Genomic DNA, 21505 nt, shown 5'->3' on the forward strand with positions numbered 1-21505 from the left:
TTTGCCTGCGCCTGCAACAGAGAACAGACATGTGCTTAGTAAGTATGTACATAGGTTATTAGTTGAATTACTTAGGTCAAGTCTTTCAATGGAATTTCATCACTACAAACTGACTTCACTGTGAGGCATTCCAGGTATGTGGTTAGGGTCATACCTGGATATGTGAACTCAGGGTAAATGGTAAACCTCCTAAAACATGGCATTGTTTTGCAGGTAGAATGAGTATACCACTTAAGCTGAGTTAACTTGAACAGGTTTGGCACTAAACCAAGACTCTGAAATACCCGATACTCACCTTCACGGTTGCCAGCAGTCTGTTTAGAACACAAACACCAAGCGCATACGTTTCCTGGGAGAACTGAAATGCAGCGTTCATTTCCCTTAGCCACAAAATCACTTCCTGGTGCTGTATGATCGATATGTCGGAGCCCTAGAAGTCGCAAAACAACACTGTTAAGCATATTATCTTACGAAGATAAAGATACAAACAACGTCATCCCATACACCATGTGAGATGCATTAACTGGCTAAAAAAAAAGTTGTAGACACATAACATCACCTGTATCTGACCATTCTCCAGGACTGGCGCCTTCCACAAGCGAGCCTCCCGGGCTAGGGCATCCTCCAACAATCTCATCAGTCGCTGGCTCTCCTCAGAGCCACACAACTTCATCGTTGCATCCGGGTTGGCCAGCCTTCGCAGTCGGTGCAAACTTTATATAAGTTAACCAACTTCGTCGAAGTCGTAAAGCCAATGCAATGGTGCTACTTTGTGCAGTACTTTCTGACTAAAGTGCAATGATTTGTGGACACAATTCAAGTGAGTTGCACTGGTTTCAGCACACTTCAAACCAGATCATTTGAGAAGTTCATCAAGCTTAACTTAACAGTATAAACACTCATTATATAGCGTTATGAAGACTTGTAAACAACCCTGTGCATTGGTGACAACCGATTCAGCGCCCTTTTACCTAGTGTTACAAAAACCACCATCAACAAAATAAGTGTCAGCACCTTACATTCTCTCAGTTTTTCATTGCATATGTGGAATAACTCAAAAATCTGAACAACTTAAATGTGCCTTTGGATAGCCTATTTATCTACAGCTAGCATATCTAACGTTAACAAAACATAGCCTGTGGGCGGGCGATTTGGAACAAGCTAGCAGCTGCACAAAAGGGATAGTAGCGAACAAGAACAACCACATAGCATAGCCAGACGTTGTTTCTGTAATCTTACCTTCGTAGGAGGTGAAATGCTTTCCTTCGAGTACGATGTACATAGGCAATTCAATTATCCGTGTTTTTCACAATTGCATTTCATTTCAAACATCGACAGAGGTCATTTTGCTTTGGGATAAGTAAGTTAAAGGGAAACCGAGGAAAAAGTAACAAAAGAAGTCACGTCATCACATTGCTTGTTAAATAGTTCAACTACTGTGATGCATTGTTAGTTTTTCACAGAAACTGCAGAGACAAAGCAATTATGTGCTGTTCAACCTCCACTAAAGCAGTCTTTGAAAAACTGATTCTGTTTTTGAACGCTCCCGACTCCGCCCACATTTTCCGTCACCCTACAGGAGAATGCAAAATGTGTTAGTAGGTCGTACATACGGGTACTTTACCATAAAGCCTCTCTCACATACGACATTTGCCCATCCGGGATTTGGTGCACTTCCGCCTGGCAACCATCCACCATAGACATATATAATTAATATATAATAATATATAATTATATATATAATTAATAATTATATAATTATAATTATTAATTATTAATTATTAAGATGTCCGCCCTCTTGTTGGGGGTACATGCAAATAGGCTCAATCTAAATGTGGGAGTGTCCGTTCTCATTTCGTAGGTGATTAGCATTATTTCAATCTCCGGTGTTGAAAAGTATTTTGGAAAATCGTCAAAATAACGCCCATGGTACTTGTGAGACCTCGCATTCCATTCTGTTAAATAAAATAAATAAAAGTGCTGTCAAACGATTAAAATATTTAATCTCGATTAATCGCATTTATGTCGTAGTTAACTCAAAATGAATCGCGGTTAATCGCAATTTTTTATCTTTTCGAAAAAAAATGCAATAATTTTTTATCTATTCGAAAAAAAATTCAATAATTTGTTTATTTTATCTTAATGCTCTTATCATCATGGAAAAGTGGATTGGCTTTCTTTACGCAAATGTTTTATTTTATTGAAAAGCAACATTGCCAAACAGGGTGGTACAAAATAAAATTATAAAGTGCACATTTCAGGTAAACAAGGTCTCAGCCTATAGTGCAGTTAAACCATGGCTTAATATTTTCTTTTTCAAGTTTGCTGGCAACATAGCAGTCAGGCCTCTTACAGTATTTCAGAAACAATGAATCGTTACAGTTAGGTTACCAATAAAAGGTAAGCCTACTACTTATTTGCTTTCAGCCAGCTGCCTGTTGACATTTTCACAAACAGTGAAGCTTGCTTGTTTTGCACAACACAACTTTTAAAAGTAAAATTTCCTTTCAAAACTTTTTATCATCCATTTCGCCGTATCACGCTCACCATTCACTCAAACCGTAATGATAGCCTACTACACAGTTTGCGAACGTTAATCTTAAAAAAAACAAAAAACAATTGAATTAAAAAAAAGTGTTAAAATCGCGATAAAAAATTGACAGCGTTAAAATGGGTTTGCGTTAAACTGACAGCACTAGTCATTAGGTGTCACAAATTTGATATGATAATAATGGCTAAATACAATTAAAGAGGATAAATGTGTTAAGTACATTCTGTTATTTATCCTCCAAAACATTTGCTAAAAATCACTGCAGTTTTAACGCACTGTAATTTTTGAGAATTCCCACAGCAATTTCAGTCACATTTGGCTGCCACAATGTCAAGTGACAAGTGTGAGCGTTTATTGTTTAGTTGTGTTGCTTGTTAAACTTCACCTGTCATTGAATGTAGATGTGAGAAGTGTGGTAAAGATGCAATCACAGGCTGCTATAGAAAGTCAGTGGAGAAATTGGCACACGGTGCCTGTACTGCTCACACCAGCACAGCTCACACCATAGCCCCATCATCCCAAGAGCATGAAATGCTGTCTCTACCCATTCAGAGACAGTTGCCTTGAGACCCCCGACAAGTCTCAAGAGTCAGACTCCACCGCTCTGAGCGACACCTCCTCACAGCACGAGGCATACCTGAAATGTCAGACTCAGACGGCCCGCACCACCTTTAGATTCCGACCGCCCAGGCTCCACATCACAGCATGTTTCAAGAAGCGCTGAGACTCTACACCTCACAGGCCTCCAAACAAGGGGACCCCTGCCTTCGACTCCACCTGTGAGAACGTGACTCCCATCAACAAGGTCAAGTTTCACCTCCAGATATCTGCAGGTTGCCAACCCTCCTCCCCCCCCAAAGTTGTGTGTAAGTGGGACTGAGAGTGTGCTGCTGGTAAGAGAAGAAAAAAAACAATACACACTTCCACAGTTTCCTTTGTGGTGTTCACTCTAGAATACTGTTTTTTTTTTTCAGTTGGTTTTTTTGTGCCAGGTGTTCGCTTCCAGCACACTCAGAATTCTGGCATAGTGCAAAGCTTTTGGGAGCAGGAAATAGAGATTTCTCTGAACAAAGTGGTCCCCAAAGAAGATTAAGTGCTCTAATCCCACCCTTTCTTGAATTTACACAACCCAAAACACCTCTCCAAATGCATCCAAATAGCAGGCTCACCCTGGCACAAACAAAGCCCAGACCCTGAATTCAACAGCTATAGTAGAGGTATATTTCACATGCAAACACTGCCTCATTGCCTGTAATAGATCCAGACTTGCCCTGGTATATATTACACACACAGACTGTGGCTGATTCTAGAGGGTCTGGAAACTCTCCATGCAGTCTCTCGTGCTCAACACAAGAGTGCTCATGAAGACACATAGACATATGTGCCGAGCCCAGTGGTAGTCGTTCCCTGAATGAACATTTTTTTCCGTGGAGAGACTTGCTCCCGTTCCGCCCTGCATATTTTGTCTGTTTTTGGTAAACAGCAGATTCTTTGGCTATATAATAACTGCTGTTTTAATGCAGTCTGTAAGTATTACTGTACATTTTGCGAGGGAGGGAGGATCTGAACTGTGAACACAAGGAGGCATCAATGTGTGCTTATGTGTGCGAATGAACGCGAGACTCTACTTTTTTTCTACTGCATGCTATACCAACAATTTCCATTCACATATACCAGTTCCCATTCCAGACTGCCAGTGATAACCAGGCCTATCCTACTACTCATCTTAAACTCTGCCTTCTCCAAAGAGCAAAGCCCAGACGTTCACCTCTTATGTGATCGTGCAACATGTTAGGTTTGAAAAAAATTCTTTAATGTTGTTATTAATCGAATGGTAGTGCAGTGGTTAGTGGTACCACTTAGTAAGTGGTTGGCATGGGTTTGATTCTTGAGTGGTGCAAGTTGGCTTTGGTAAAAATATTTATTTAATGTCAACAGTTTTTTTTTCTTTCAATATTTAACTTCAATGAAAAGGTAAGATTTTTGTGAATATTTTGAGTGAAAGACCAAGAGGATAAACAACAAAGACATATCTTTTCATAGCCTGTTTTGCTCATATTCACTAGGGGTGCCAATAGTGGGGGGCACTGTATCAACATTATGTTTGTGGAATTATTACATTATGTTTGTGGGGAGCTATTAGAATATGATTGTGTGATTCTTACATTTAAAGAGTGCAGATTTGTATTACGTTTGTTGTTTATTACAGTTATGGGAAGTTATTACATTTATATTTGTGGGTGTAACAGGCATGACTAATACCCTTTATCGTGTTCTCCCTTGAGGTGAAAAGAATGGAAAAGAGTCAGTGGAGCCCACCAATACCTGTGAGTGATGAAGTATGCCTGCATGTACTCGCATATCACTGATACTGCTCACTCAGAAAGAAGCAGACAAGCCGAAATCCACATAATCCACTCATAATGTCTTTTAATAATGTATTTGATCCATGCACAGATATGCCTGTACATAGTGGATCATATAAGGACAGATTTGTCTTCAGCCAGAGGTTTACTGGCAGGTTGCCGAGTCGAGAGAGAGTGAGTTATTGCAGGCCTCGTGCAGAGCAGAATTAAACAAGTTCTGCGGGGTATGCGATGCTTAAGCAGTGAAACATGCCCACTGGCTGGACCACCAGCCTTTCGCCTTCAAACCCCGGCAGATGATTCAGTGTGGCGAGACGCCTGGTCCTCCATTAAACCGAAAAGGGCACACGTCACATCTCTTTCCATCTCTCTCTCTCTCTCTCTCTCTATTGGTGCTCCCCGTGGCTGCTCACATCAACTTCCAGCCCTGACACCAGCCTTCATAGCGCGTGGGTGAAGGGGGGGGGGGGGTTGGGTTGGATGGTGGCGGAGGGGGATGGGGGGGCGCTGGGGGTGCCTGTGACATTTAGGGGCTCCCAGAGTTCTACCAGGGCCCCGGAACATGCCAGGCAGGATGGAGTTTTTAGATGTAGACCATAGATGCTGAGATTTGTCAGGGCCGCCACAATTTGTAGCTACGCCATAACAAACAAAAAAAACAACATACAAAATCGGTCCGTGAACTTCCATGTCCAGACCTTCGCCCTGGAGAAAAAAGTGTCCTGCACACTTTGATCTTGGGATGAACAGCTTTTGATGTTACAATCAATCCATAGCATGGAGCCCCAGGCCAGGCTATTTTGTCCCTTCATCGTGCCATAGTAGTCAAACCAGTTTTCCAACTCCATCCAAAGTCTCTCACACTATCCCAGAAATGCCTGTACACTCAGTTCTTGAATGACAACCAAATTATCTGGGCTCCTTGTCTCTTAGTGTTTTACAAAGACTTGAAAGGTATTCCGTACTCAAGTTGTGTTAATTTCTACGCCTGTTTCCCAAACCATCTCTGAGGAGTTCCTTGAAAAGAAACCTTCCGATATATACCTTAAGGGGCTGAATCCATTTTTCTGGGATCAATTATTGTCCTTCACGTAGGTATGAGCATGTGTATGATGTGCATGACTGGAGGGCAGGTGATCATTATTAGAAAAAATACCAACAAGAAATACTAAGGACATAAGAACGGCTATAGGCTAGATGTTACTCATAGAATTGTATTCGCAAGGGATAAAAAATGAACTGCTAATTAATTTATACCTATGTATATTTCATAAAGCACAAAATGTAATGCAACACATTGTTGGTATTACATTGCAGTCAGGGCCTATGTCCAGACACTGATACAACATTTTAAAGCTCGAAAACATTAGTTTTATCTGGAAACTGTGTCAAGGTATAGCTAAGAGTGGTCCAGACCATCCATATGAAAAGTATCTCTTACATTTATAGCTACTTAGCTAACAACGTTTCAGGACACCCCTCTAAACATTAATGAACAGCTTAAGGTATAACTTACGAAGGACGTTACGTTAAGAAGGCTTCAGGAAACGTAGCCCTCATCTGCTGTCAGACTCTGTCAAATTGAATGCCTGGAGACCCAGCTCCTACTGACATCACCAAAACACCCTGTTACTGTGTCATGGTGGCTCAGGTGCTTGCACTGCTGCCTCACAGCAAGAATGGCATGGGTTCGATTAGCTCCCCAGACCTTCAGCGCTCAGGTGGGCTATCACCCGGGCCTTTCTGTGTGGAGTTTGCATGTTCTCCCCGTGTTCACAAGGAGTTTCCTCCAGTAAGAAAACCAACAGAAAAAAAACATCCAAAAACAGAACATTCTCCTGTCCGTCTGAGACCGAGACGGGCGGTTTAGTTGGTCCCCGGGCACTGAGAAGCTGCCCACTGCTCCTACGGGGGTCCTGGAGGAAGGACATTCCGGGATGGGTGAAATGCAGAGTGTCCATTTCACAGCGACCTCAGGCCTGTTTGTGTGTGTGTGAGTGTGTGTCCTGTGTCGCCTACATAAGTCCACGTGTGTGTTGCAGTGTGTCGCTTGTGGCAATAAAAACTGACTGAAGTCAGCCTTGTTTTGATTTTGTACTGTATTCCCTGCTATGCATTTATTACACATACACACACACACACACACAGACACACACACACACACACACACACACACACACACACACACACACACACACACACACACACACACACACAGCCTCATCTACAGAAATTGACACACAGCCTCATCTACACACACACACACACACACACAAACACACATATTCAAACTCACGTACACTCCATCTCTATTTCTCCTTTTTATTACGGAAAAGGCCCCCTCCCTCTCCTCTCCCCTCCCTCTCTCTCACTCCCCCCTTCTCCCTCCCTCTTTCTCTTTCCCAGCTGCCCAGCATGTGTAATTATTATAAAAGCACCTGTGGAATATAAGTATGATTTGCAGGTCAATGATGAAGCATGAATTCCAGCCATGCAGAGTATGAGTGGCAGTGTTACCAGTTGTGACAGCTAAAATATTACTTAACAATTCTCAGGCTGAAGGTTTAGGTTAGGGTTTAGAGCAGGGGTGACAAACTCAAATTCACAGAGGGCTGAAATAAAAAAAATGGGTGTAAGTCATGGGCCGGACAGTGGGGCAAGCGCTCCCTAAATTGACGTATGCTACCAACGCGGGGACAGTGCATTGTGGGACTTGCAGTATTTGTGGTGCGTTCCTCATACCAGCGGCCGCGGCAGACAAGCTCTGATAGATAAATAGATAGATACTTTATTAATGCTGAGGGAAAATTAGGCAAACCAAATACAATTTCACCGTTGCTCATTCAAATCAATTGAACTTTTTGCAACATTCTGAGGAGCTGGCGGGCCAGATTAAATGGCTTGTCGGGCCTTGAGTTTGACACATGTGGTTTAGAGCATTTTGTCACGCATGCTTCGCTAGAAGCATGGTAACAGGAAGGGGAGGCCCCACAGAGTTTGTAAATAAGTAAATGTATTAAAGAATGAATAAAGAATGTAAAGAATGTCGTTATAGTGGAGGATAAAAGTGGAGCACAAGTCAGTGTCTAGGGGTGTAAAAAGCCAGATTAGAGAGAGCAGGCCTCTTATCCTCCCACCAATCAGGAAGAACCAACCACACCTGAGTTTAAACAACAAAAATCGCCGCCATTTCCCCCCCAAATCTTTATTTATTGGTGCCACCAATAAATAAAGCAGGATTCCAGTCAATGGAAAAATGGCCTCTTCCCACCGGCGATTGTTGTTGTGTACGATTTTCTATCAGTTCTCACCACACAACAACGTCTCATCTTTGCTCCTTGAATGGCGATATGTAAAGGTATGGAGTTATTGAAACTTACTACGTGTAAAAAAGACTAGCAATTGAATGTTTATTTTTGCCTTGAAAGTTGCACTGGGTGCCTTTAATGTGTATTGTACATGTGTCTCACTAGACTGCAATATCATTGTTTTCACCTGACGTTACGACGGTAAGGGGGGCCCATTGACATGGTTTGCACTCGGGCCCGTCAAGACATTGTTACACCGCTGATAACAACGTTACATAACAAGGCCATAACAATCTTAATTCGGAAATAGCTGAAATTCATTTTTTGCCAGGCTAACACCTGAGCAGCAGAAGAAAACAACCCAAGGAACAGATAGCATTGGCATGTATAATTAGCATTAGCATATATCATTAGCAGATAGAATTAGCATGTATCGTTAGCATTAGCAGATTATGGGCACAGGAATCATCAGCTTCTTCCTATCAGATAGTTTTATTTACATATACTCACAGATATCACACATATTAAACCAGACTTGTTTACTTACAAACTTTACACTACAAAGTTCACGACCATCTGAAATTTAGGAAAATGGGAGAAAAATGCACCAATTAGCTGACAGAGAGGCGACCGCCGATCAATCCAGTCCTGTTTGAAACATCTCCATCCACTCATGTTTAATTCATGGAAGGCAAAACTGTCCTTTCATCTTTTAAAATCAAAATGTACAGACACAGCTGGCCGACAAACTTCAAAGGGAAAGCGTGACAAGAGAATGTCTGTGTGAAAAATAATTTTGAATGATGACATTTCAAATTAGTGACTTGTTTCTTTTGAAGGTGCTCTGCGAACGGTTTTCAATCGCCCTGGGTGAACAGGTACAGAACACTGAAATGTACCCAGCCTCCTCTATTGTAGCTGTGAATCTCTGCATCCCCTACAGAATACAGCTCAAGAGCCTAGGCACAAAAGCCTGGTGGAAACCGCCTTCAAAGACTCATTATATGTATGAAGAAATACAAATGAGCATGAGTCAGTTTTTGTGTGTGCATGTGTTTTTGTTTGCCTCTGTGAGCATAGAAATACAGAAATCAAGGAACTCCATATACCATTTAAAACAAAAAAAAATCAAATGTCTGATAAATAATCTTAACATTACCTTGTCCTCAAATCTTAGCCTGTTTGTATTAGCTTACTCATAACCAACAGAGTGCCAGTTGGTTAATAGTTTACAGTGGAGCAGTCACCCCTGCCTCGGGTACTTGCTGTAAACACATATTTCTCACCTGTTAATGTAAGTGAATACATGAATATCCTTTCACGTAAATCACTGGCCGTATACAAACACTAACTGACATGTCACCTATTACAGTATGTCACCTTATGTGGCGCATGGTGTGGAAGCTGTTTTTAGGACCACCAGTAGATGGAGACACAAACCACAACATCCCAGATCATATTTTTGTCAGAAGGGGCGGACACATGGCAACAGGGAGCATAATACAAAGTCATAATATGACAGAGGCTTACTTAACCAAAATGTCTGTGGAAGTACATCCATCCATGTGGCAGTGGACTCATAAAGACTACGAAATATTTCATGCTCCAAAGCTCTTTATCTTTTTTTTTTTCTCTCTCTCTTGCACAAAGTGGTAGGACTCAGAATAATGACTCATGCTCTGTCAGTAAGGAATCTGCCTCTCTGTTTATAGTTTGTGTGCCTGCCCTGGGATCTTTGTAGCAAGATGTAAAGCAAAAGCCTTCTGATGTTAATATCAAAAGATTCTCCTTGGCTGTAGGTCTCATTCCTCGGCACATGGACTTCACACATCTAGCCGTAGCTCTCTAATCAGTAGCTGGAGCCCCATGTGTCTGGAACACGTGTCCTGGCAATACCACCGTTCACAGATCGGTGGCAGTGTTGCACTGTCAAATAATAATAATAATAAAAAGGTCTGTTTCATACTTATCATTGTGAAGAAGGCATGTCTCGACAATCAAAGGCATTACACAATCATATCATGCTTAATGCTCATCAAATGGTAAATTACTCTCCTTAGCTGTCCTCTGGCTGGAAATGCCTTTCAAAAAAACCGCCCGAGGTGTCTTCAAAAAAATCATTTAAAAACACTGTCAAGAAAGCATTTAACCACACCACGCTCGTGGTGGAAGTACTAAATTAACTCACATTGTATGATTTAAATCTAGCAATACTGTGTCTCCTCCGACTGGACATTCAAATTATCTTCTGTGAAGCTTGAAAATGTATTGATTTAATGTTGGCTGAGAGCCTGACTTGAGGGGCTGTGCAGGGCGTGGGTGCTACATGTACTGTTTGTGTGTGATGGAGATAATGTTTTTCTTTCGAGTGTAGCACTTCTTTTTTTCGTTTTCTTTTTTTACTTTTGAGCTCAGTCTTTCCACCAATGGAGAGGGGGGGAGCAGAAAAATAGGAGAAACTATGCGCACACAAGTCAAAACACTTTGTTATGCCTGCAAGATTGAATTTCTGTCATCATGGCAACTACTCTCTGATGCTGGCGCTTTTATGCTGCTGTGACACAAGTCTGGTGATGAATAGGGATAGACTCGATACACATCCAGAGGCTGTCTCTGCTCTGAAGCTCTGTTTACCAGACCAACTTTCTCTCCTCCTCTGGTGATATGGTTGCAGTCATCATCATCATCATCATCGACTCCCTGCTTTTTTACAGACATAGTCACTGTTTATGAACACATCAGTAAACTCCAGTCAGCTTTCACATATTTTCTTGAATACTAATTTTACAGATGCCAGAGTTTCTTCACAATGAGCAGCAAACCAGACAATGTTAAAGGTTCTACTCCTTTCATATGGCTCATCATCATAGCCAGAGGTCACACAGAAAAGGGAACATTGGCTTGCTTAAACCCTAGCGTTATACATTAGGCTGTACCACCTATACCCCTCTGCAGGCTTAAAACCTAGCATTTATACATAAGGGGGTATCATCTATACCCATCTGCAGGCCAATATATCCTGGATGAATGTATTCTCTAAATGTATTCTCTAAATACACCTGGTAAACACTCTCCACCTTGGATATAGTCTTTGGATATTGTCTGGTCCTGATGTATCAAGGTTCACTTTTTGCCTTAGGACTGACTGTCAGCCGGAGAAACAATGGCTTACTCATCTTCCAACCTACAGAACCCTGGTACTACTGTTCAATAACTGAGTCACTCAGCCCTTTGAGGCTGCTTTCATGTTGTTCTGGTGCAGCTCTCTGGACCGGACTCTCTGCCTTCTGGGCATACCTCACAGGACACACAGAGGAAGAACAGGCTGTCGACAGAACAGCTGAGCAGAGGATGCCACATTCCATCATGAAGCAATTTTCCCTTGGTCGTCTCCTGCTGAGATTTTGCCTCAACGGCGTGCCCTTAAGAGATAATAGGAAGCTTTTAGCCTGTTTATCATACATATCATGCATGGGAAGCGCTGCTGGAGCAGCAGCCATTACAAATGCAAACACACGGCATCAAGAGTCATACGAGTCTTCAAAGACTGAACGCTAAAGCTATATTCTGCACTGCCCTGGACATTCCCATTGCTCCCAGCTTCTGCAAGAGCTAACTTGACCATTATCCTCTTGTAGAAGATGTGGAACATTTGTCACCCCTAAAGGCATTCTGTCACACTCCTATAAACACAGATAGGATGTGCATTCTCTTTTCCTTTTACAGGGTGCTCTCAGGGCTCTTGTAAAATATACTGTAAGTTAGAGTCCTGCCAGGCTTCCAAGAACTCCCCCTTTTAGCGTAAACAGGAAATACCATGCATTTAACAACAAATAACCAATAAAACAGACGCTGGGCCATTTCTCATCCTTACTACAACTATCATTGATTCTCAAGAGCTGATGCTTTCTTTTACCACACCCTGTGAACCTTACATTACATCGAGGTTCCTTGTCTATAAAAAGGGGATGGGGAAAAAATGGCCTCTTTTGTTCACAGACAGAGAAAGCCTACTAGCAAAGCTGTGGGGGAAAGAGGAGCACAAATCTCCTCCGAGTTCTGTTTACGGGCGGTTAATAGTGTGCTTCAGTGACTTAAGAGTCTTTATCGCATTCCACTATTCAGTGTTGAGCTTCCCGTCCGATCTCCACTCAGAGAATGAACTGGGTGAATAGAACCTACAAGCGGTCTGTTTTTATTGACATCCGGGGGACAGGGCTGGGAAGAAGAAGGAGAGGGATGCAGCACCACAGCTTTGAGTTAACCGGGAATGCATTAGACATTTGTCATGACTGCTTTAGTTGAGGTGGGAATTCAAACAAATGTGTTCTTCCCAGCATGAGTTTCTTTCATATTTCTTCTGCTGATGGTAGGAGCTGAGTTCCACTCCTAGTTCACATTGAAGGTAAAAGTCCACCAGTTCTTGGCGTGGTCCAGGGGATAGGGACTTTCTCACTTTCTACAGGACAACTTTGTCTCCAACCATGCGCCCTAGACAATGACTAGTCACCTCTACACTTGCTGCGACAGTCTCACACACAACACATTCAAAACACACACATATCTGCCTGTCTGTTTTTGTTCATGTCCCTCAACTGGTAAAACCAGGTTCTGAGAACTCCAAGCTCAACCGGTAGACCAAGGTGCCAACAACCCCAAGGTCAGGGGATTGATATTCTGATAGTACACATACATAGATTTTAATGTTTGTGTAAATATGATGAATTAAAGTGCATGTTAAATAAATAATAACTTTATTCCACAGCCGTGGTGGTAGGAACTAGTTAAAGGCCACTTGACTGAAGCCACCTATTGGGCATTGCGTCTGAACATGACAGAGTCTCCACACGAAGCTCATCATGTAGACCAGGGGTGTCAAACTCAAATACACAGAGGGCCGCAATAAAAAATGTGGGTGTAAGTCGATGCCCGGACAGTGGGGCAAGCGCTCCCTAAATTGACATATGCTACCAACGCGGGGACAGTGCATTGTGGGACTTGCAGTATTTGTGGTGTGTTCGAAATACCAGTGGCCACCGCAGACAAGCTCTGATAGATAAATAGATGGATACTTTATTAATCCTGAGGGAAAATTAGGCAAACCAAATAAATTTCACTGTTGCTCATTCAAATCATTGGAACTTTTTGCAAAATTCTGAGGAGCTGGCGGGCCAGATTAAATGGCTGTAGGGCCTGATCAGGCCCCCGGGCCTTGAGTTTGACACGTGTGATGTAGACTGACCCTAGCAATCCCATTGTGGTCCCACAGATGACCTTGAGATAATGGTATGGTAAGCTCTGGACTTCAAGCCAGTGACAGGCTCATATAATTAGTAGTGGAAGTCAAGTCAGTTCAAGTAAGGTTATTTATTATTAAAAACACCCACGGGTTTGTCGTCAGAAATTATTGATGTACATCACAAAAGCTCCACCAGTCACCATGTTGCACACATGAGTTCAAGCAGTGACGCACAGCAGGAAAGGGTTACCTTCAAACAAACCCACACAATAAAAGGCCTGGCATGGTGACGTAAGTATCACACACAGAACCACACAATATAAGGCCTGGCATTGGTGACGTAAGTATCACACAGAGAATCATAACTCACGTTCTCCCTGCTATTTGTTCTGTGATCACCGGGTGTTTCACAAAGGGCTCTCCTGCCACGAGTGCAGTTTGGATAAAGCCAGAGCGCTTCGTAGCCCACATTGAAGTGACTCAGGCCCAATGGCAGGGCACCAAACCGGATCATGTAGCCGTGCTACACTGGGAGCTCAGCATTCATTCATCTCCAGCCATGCACCCCTAATGCGATTTGCTTGTGTTTGTCTTGGCTTGGCTTTTTTTGGAGAACCCTACACCCATCCATCCATTTATCCGCCGTTTATGCGTTCCTCGCCAACCGAAAAACCTTGGTGCCAGGTGGAGACTTGCTAACCGGGCGTGTAATTCCACATGTGTTCGACACGTTTTTCACACGGGGTTCATATTTATTCAGGGCTCATTTAAAAACAATTTGAACTGAATCCTGGTAGTATTTTTCCCAGCATCGCACAGAGATTGCGGAACGAGAGCGAGAGTAGAAGATGCTAATCTTCAGCTGGAGGCATGCGCCTGCCTTGGGGCTTTATGCAGAGTGCATATGAAAATAGCCATCAGAATTAGAGGCACCGCATGTGGGAGACGACGTGTGGGCGTACTGCATGAGCAATTCAGGTTGGGGAATACATGGCATGGCTCTGTTGGTTGCTTGCTTGGTTGGTTGCTTGGTCGTATCCAAGGGAAGAGAAGCGGGGGGGGGGGGGGGGGGGATGGTAGCTTCGAAAGTCATCAGTGTACATTTGGTTCAGGAATGCGTGCCAGCATTATTGTTTAATGCCCCCTGAACCAGATTAAACATTTAAAAAGTGCCAAGCAACGTGAAACGAGGATAAATATTAATGAACGGTTCAAAGTTTTTCTAAAGCCCGGCAAATTAAAAGGAATCTCGTTCCGTATGGAAGGGTTTTTTCGCTATTGAGGTCAGCAATGCAAATCAGTGTTCCATCATCAGTAGGAACTGCTGAGCCGGTGAGGGGCCAGTCTGAGTGGAGGAAGCTGAAGCTTCATGTCTGATTGCAGGCAGCTTTCTTCTCTCCTCAACACACTCCACTCTACACGGCTGCCTTGGTGATTGCAAGGATTTTCAGTATTATTTTTAGTATTATTATATTATAAAAAAAAATACATGTGGTATAGTTTCTGGAGCTTGTCTTTCTGGAGCTTGATTCGTTGTGGCATAAGAGATTCCTCAATAATGCATTGTGTATGTAAATACAGTAATATACTGTCACATTAAAATGACACAGAATAACATTGACATTTATGGGGAGAATAGGACATAGTTTTTTTTCCTGGAATGTGGTTGTATGAGCAGCCTTTTATGCAAAGCTATGAATGTATTATAAGTGTAGGTGCACACCGTGAAATATGGAGGAAGTTTCTCAGCTTTTGAAATATGAAGTGCACGAAGCGATGGTCTTATAACGCTCAGGCACAATATAGATGTATTACGCCATTACTCTGACTCACACCCACGGTTACATTCCACCACTGACCCCTGTGAGTGAACTGCTTGTAATGACTGGAGGTTTTGTATGTGGGAAATGTTGCGTTGCACCTTGTGATTTCTAACCCTGTAAATGCAGGCTTTGCGAACAGGAGTTCTGAATGGAATTCAATTGTGTGCAACTTATAGTGCGAGTTTCGTTCTTCCGGATTGGACTGTAGCTGTTCACACATCTGTCTTGTCTTGTTAAATTTGGGTCCTTGCTACCCTCTCTCGGGTGGAGAGGAGGGGGCGGAGGCTGTGTTGCCATGGAGATCTCTCTGCAGGTGTTCTAGCCAAGCTTGAGACAGATCCAGTGGAGTTGGCACAGGAGGTCACTGACCCATCCATGAGAATGCACATTTTGACCCACAAACAGTTGTCATAACTACCATGGGCGTGAGTAGTGCAGGGAAGCCTGAATTTGTGTTTGTGTATGTGTGTGTAAAGGTAGGTCATAACCAACAATATACAGAATGTGTTGCTTTTACACAGTTTTTGCACTACTGGTCGAAACATTGCATAGTTATGTACTTCAGTGGAACTGTTCTCAATACTTCATCAATAAATTAGGCCAGTATACGTCTAATGAACTGATACAATGTCCTCCTAAAGTAAGTCCCCTCGGTTTACGAGTATTGATCAGCTGTACCATTTTTATCTTGTAATTGACATTTTTATATTTGGTCCAGCATATTAGTTTGGTTAGAGGCTCTTGAAGCAAATGAGAAATGCTGGAACATTTGTGGTGTTGAGCTAGTTCATATCATATCTATAAGGAGAAATAGCCTAGCCTTGAAAGAGGCTATTTGAGAGCACTGCATTGGGATGTCTTATTGAATCAAACATGGATAGACTTATTAGTATTTCATTATTTCGTTTAGATGGAAAATAAATGTATTCTACCTTTTGCTGTCATCAGAAGATTGTTTGGATGTGCATGTGTTTTGTGTATAATGAATAGCATGAATTCCGTTATTTTTTATTATTTGCATTTATAGTAGTTTTGAGATGTGAAATTTAGCTTCAGCCCTGGCTGTATGCATAATTGATTCATCCTTTTAGAGAGTTGAAATTCATAATAATTTCCATGACAGAAGCATCTTGAGTTTGCTCATTCTTAGCCTTTAGAGTTGTGTGTGTTTACGGTGTGCCTTTATCTCCGCGGTGCCCCGACATAATTTACAAATGGCACTGAAATCAAATTGCAGCAATTGAATGTCTTGTCATGTTGACTGTAATTTCATGCTGGCTAAGAATTGCTCTGAACGTCCAAGAACCTCATTCCCATGGGTGCCCGTGTGCTAAACTCTTCTGCCAATGCGCGGACAGGCTATACAATCACAGGAGGAAACCGCAGTAAGTGCTACGCCAGTGACTGTGGCTCTTCTCCTACTTACTCTAAGTGCTGTGGTGTAGCACCCATGCCAGCTTCCCTTAATGTCTCCTCAATTTATGTAGCAAAATCCTCCATTTGCCTCTGACAGGTTTTGCATTTGAGTATTGTGAGAGGGACCTAGGAGTTATATGAAAGGCAGCTAATCTGACAAGCCTGTTGTGTGTTTCTGTCAGATGATGCAGAGCGATTTCTGTGTGTGTGTGTGTGTGTGTGTGTGTGTGTGTGTGTGTTGTGTGTTTCTGTAAGATGATGCAGAGCGATTTCAGATCAATTGGGCAAATGGTGATTCTCGACAGCTGTAGAAAAGCATAAAAGCAGTTTGTATGTGTGAGTGCCATGGTAAGCACATTTTATAGCCTATATAGAGATATTTACCAGTGCTGCCGAGAACAGGAGTGTAGAAGGACAAGAAAAGAGTTGATAGAGTGATTGAGAGGGTGTTCCACAGTCTAGGTACGTACAGGTTTGGGTAAAGGGATACTCTTGAGAATGTAAACATGCTCCCCACGGATGCAACAAGCCAGCTGGGTGTCCTTGGGCATGAAGGGGGCACTCTAGGCGTGGATGGTGCAGAGCTAAGTGTTCTTGAACTGAACAACTAGGTAAGCCTCGCTATAGCCTCCTCAAGAGTCATGACAGCAGAGCTCTGGAAGCACAGATCAGTCTTGATATCCCGAGCGATCTCTCCGGCCAGACGCTGAAAAGGCAGCTTGTGTGGATCAGCAACTCGGTGGACCTCTGGTGGACTTCTGGACTCTCAAAAGTGAAAATACAACTTTTTATTACGTTTGATTTATTACGTGAGAGAACCAATCCCTGACCGTCATTACCTTCTCAGCTGAGGAACATACATGTCTCAAAAGCATCACTGTACTGTGAAACCTCATAACTAAAAGCATTTTTCAACATTATAGCCTTGAAAGTTCTATCATGAAGCAACTTTTCAGAGCGTAGCAAAGCTTTGGGGAAACATTTCCATTGCTAATTCTGCTGCCTTGGATGGGATTGCACATGTCAGGCCATGGAAGCCATGGTCGCTGGGCACAGTGAGAAATCACTCTTTGCCCAGCTGGGCCCAGGGGTGCAATGCCAGTGGAATGTTTCCTTGGCACGCTCAAAACGACTCGGTGCATCTGTGAGATGGCACCCTGTGCAGTTATGATAATATCAGCAGTAGGGACTACCAGGGAGAAATAAAACCTAAGAACGCTTTAGCACTGACCTTTAAAGACAGAATCTACCTCAAGAAGGGGCATCTCAGTTGAAGGTACAGTCCGTGTTTTCTGGCGAAGGGTTGTTGATAATTGAGCTCAACAGCCAAAACTAAATAAAACCCCTCCCTTCTGGGTTCCTGTGGCAATGTGTTGATCGTCTGGAATGGTGTATGGCTCAGTCCAAGCCCCTTTGTTTGTTTCCCATGTACAGAGCCAGGACTGGGTACACTGTGAACACTAGAACAGTAGTTTTTTTCTGAGTGCGCACACACAGAACAGACAGCTGGAGGACCGGGAGGAGCAATTTGCTGAATTTGACATAAAGTGTATTGTGTAAAGTGTCTAGAATAAAAATACTGGCATTTTTACACAGCACCATGTTAAAGTGTTGAGAGAAGATATAGAATAGAAATACTGGCATTTTTACACAGCACCATGTTAAAGTGTTGAGAGAAGATATAGAATAGAAATACTGGCATTTTTACACAGCACCATGTTAGAGTGTTGAGAGAAGATATAGAATAGAAATACTGGTATTTTTATTCAATACTATATTAAAGAAGCGTTCCAGATAAATTGCTATTCGCTAAAGGTATGCTAGCAGCTAAAACTAACGAAATCTCTTGAAATGTGCTGACTTTGACGTTATGACAAACTAGTTACTCAACAACTGTCTTTACACAGTCAAACATCAAACAAGTGCAACACAAGACAAAGCAAGACGGCAAATAAGCTACTTAGTTCGGCAGACAGTAGAAAGTCGGGCGGCCACAGGCAAAACTACAGAACGAAGTTATATGCCTATGGACCCTGGTATGGCAATGGCACGGAGGCGATTCTCCATATAAAAAGTAATTGTAGCGCTGCTTATCCTAACCCTAATCCTGAAGTATAATTGTTGCATTGTGTTACTTTAAGCAGTAGATGGCTTGTTGACCCCTTTTCAACACATAGAGTGCAGATTTATATAAGGAAACGGTCATTTTATCAATGCTATCATTGTTATCATAACGTTTCATCACAGTTTAAGTCAAATTTAGTTTACAGCTCAAAAAACGTGCATTTAAACGTGCATTTAAGTGTATACTGTACTACCTCTTTAAATCTCATGCTGTTTCCTGTGTACGCGGACACAAAAGCAGTTTGCTGTCTTTAAAGGGCGGATCCCAAGGTGCTGAACTTACAAGCCAACTTGCTCGTGTTAACATGGTGTGAGCTGTGTGACTGTCCTCATATAACCCCTTCACCAGCCTTTAAGTCCTCTGGGCTTGATACGAGGGTCATCCGGGGGTCAGCATTAAAACATCCCTTTTCATTTCTCAAACTGAAATTCCACTGGTTCAAAGTGTGTACTCAAGTAGAGATTCTGTCCTAATTGTTTAAATTTGCATGATAATTCCCATCCGTGCAGTGTTGAGACTGCTGCCTTAAGGCCTGGTACAATCAGCCTTGTTAAATGCAAATAAATTCCAGGAAGTCGTAAATGAGCCATGTAACTCAAAGTAAGACACAGCATGATGTTTCCCAGCATATTTGACTGGCACTAATAATCATGTTATATAAACACCTCAAGGTCTAATAGCGCAGTTTAAATCCCAAAGCCCCAATAGTGTCAGACACCTTCACTCTCTGAGGCCCAAACACGGGTGGGAGTTATGGCACGTGGCCTAGGCCTGTAAGGTCTTGATCGCAGACATATGATACGACTCAGAAAAACGCAATGTCATTCATATTTTCTCGATAATATGTAGAATTGGGTGCTTAAGCTTATGAAGGAATCTGTTCAATTGCATAATATCCCTCAGGGACTACTGAAACATCCGTTGTGGATGGAACATTTGCATGATCTGTTGATGGAACTAATGTTCATTCCATAGCGGAAAGAACGTGTATAATGTTTGCAGTGTGCTCAGGACAGTATTGGACATACAGGAGCAACGCTTGGCAATCCTAAACTATAGCGCTCGATAATATAATTATAGTAATATATAATACATATTATTATGATTCCTACATTTCCAATAGGGTTAAATAAAGTATCGATCTAACTATTTATCTTATGTGTTGACTGAAATTATGTTATTTAAAACGTCTTTACCAATGACTCTTTGCAGCATGAAAGTTTGTCTGGTAGAGCTAACAGACAACGGCTGTTTTCTATGTGGATTTTGTGCCAATGAGCACGTAGACAGATACCAGAGAAGACTCCACAGAGCAGAAGCAGAATGCACATTTGCAGAATAGGCCACAGTCCAGCCAACAAATGTATTTCCATGTCCCCATGGACATTTAGAGTAAAAGCAACAAAACAAAGAAACAGTTATCAACAGAAGAAAGGAATAACAGCATGACAATATGTCAAAGGCGTGTTAGATTTCCTTTAGTGGTTCAAAGTCTTCGAGGAGGTGACGCAATGGTGGTGAAATAACCGGGGGCCCTGTAACAACACGCGTCATCTCAAACAAAGGTGACAGTGGAAACTTTTTAATAGTATCGAGGGATGTTGAAGCAAAGAAAAGTTTCAAACTAACATGACAATGAGAATACAAGATTTCCAATTGTTGGGGAGCCTTTTGATATTTCAAACGTTTGTCAGAGCAATGAAAATCTGATTTTAAATCAGTATGACAATGGATACTATATGGGACCTTCATTTGGTAGCAGCTTCAAGAACGGCACACCATCAGAAAGCAATGTTGAACAACAAAACAGCCGCACTATGACCAACAAGTCCTTCCCCATGGTCTGGGGAATATTTTTATTTTACAGATATGAATCCATTTGGTTGTTACACTTGTTTGTTTTCGTGTTTTTCTTTTTCTTTATGCTAACCTTGTCTGTGGATATACTTTTAAATGAATCCCAGCAGGCTTCGATCTGTGGATGGAAGGGGATGGTAGGTGATGGTAGGTGGCAGTGCCTTTAATTTTATTTTACAGATATGAATCCATTTTGTTTTTGTATTGTGTATACACAGGCTCCAGTCTGTGGGCCAGTGGTTGCGTACAGGACATACAAATACTCCTGGGGCAAATTTCACTCTGATAGTTTTGTCACTTTGAGGCAGATTACGTACGTAAGTGTGACAATCCCTGTTTCCCTTTCATGCCAAAGAACTGTCACTCACGGCACTAAAAAAAAGGAACCAAGCGTCCCAGGTCCTCGTCAGACACAACAACCTTGCCACGGAAAATGGCTCAATCAACTGTGTGTGTGTATGTGTGTGTGTAGCTGGTCAATCAGAGAAGGGCTTGGCTGTTGTTGAGACACAACCAATTTGTGTGGGTCAGTGTGTTAGCTTTATAAGCATATAAAGGTTTTTTAAGGCATTTTCTAAGAGCCATACGAATGAAACACAGTTGTCTTGTTCTCACAACTCATTTATAAAGGATATCTTTGATGTCGTTACACATACAGTACAGTACATATCCATTTCACGTAGCACACACCAGTAATATGCATACATTTGTTTCTTATTGTTTGGTGTTAATATTTGTTGTTATTTATTGACAATAGAATCCCAATATGTATTTTGAATGAGTGAGAAAGAGATTGCCTGGGGCCTTTATTGAATCCTGT

The sequence above is a fragment of the Sprattus sprattus genome (genome assembly GCF_963457725.1).
Source record: "Sprattus sprattus genome assembly, chromosome: 1".
NCBI classification, from domain to species: Eukaryota; Metazoa; Chordata; class Actinopteri; order Clupeiformes; family Clupeidae; genus Sprattus; species Sprattus sprattus.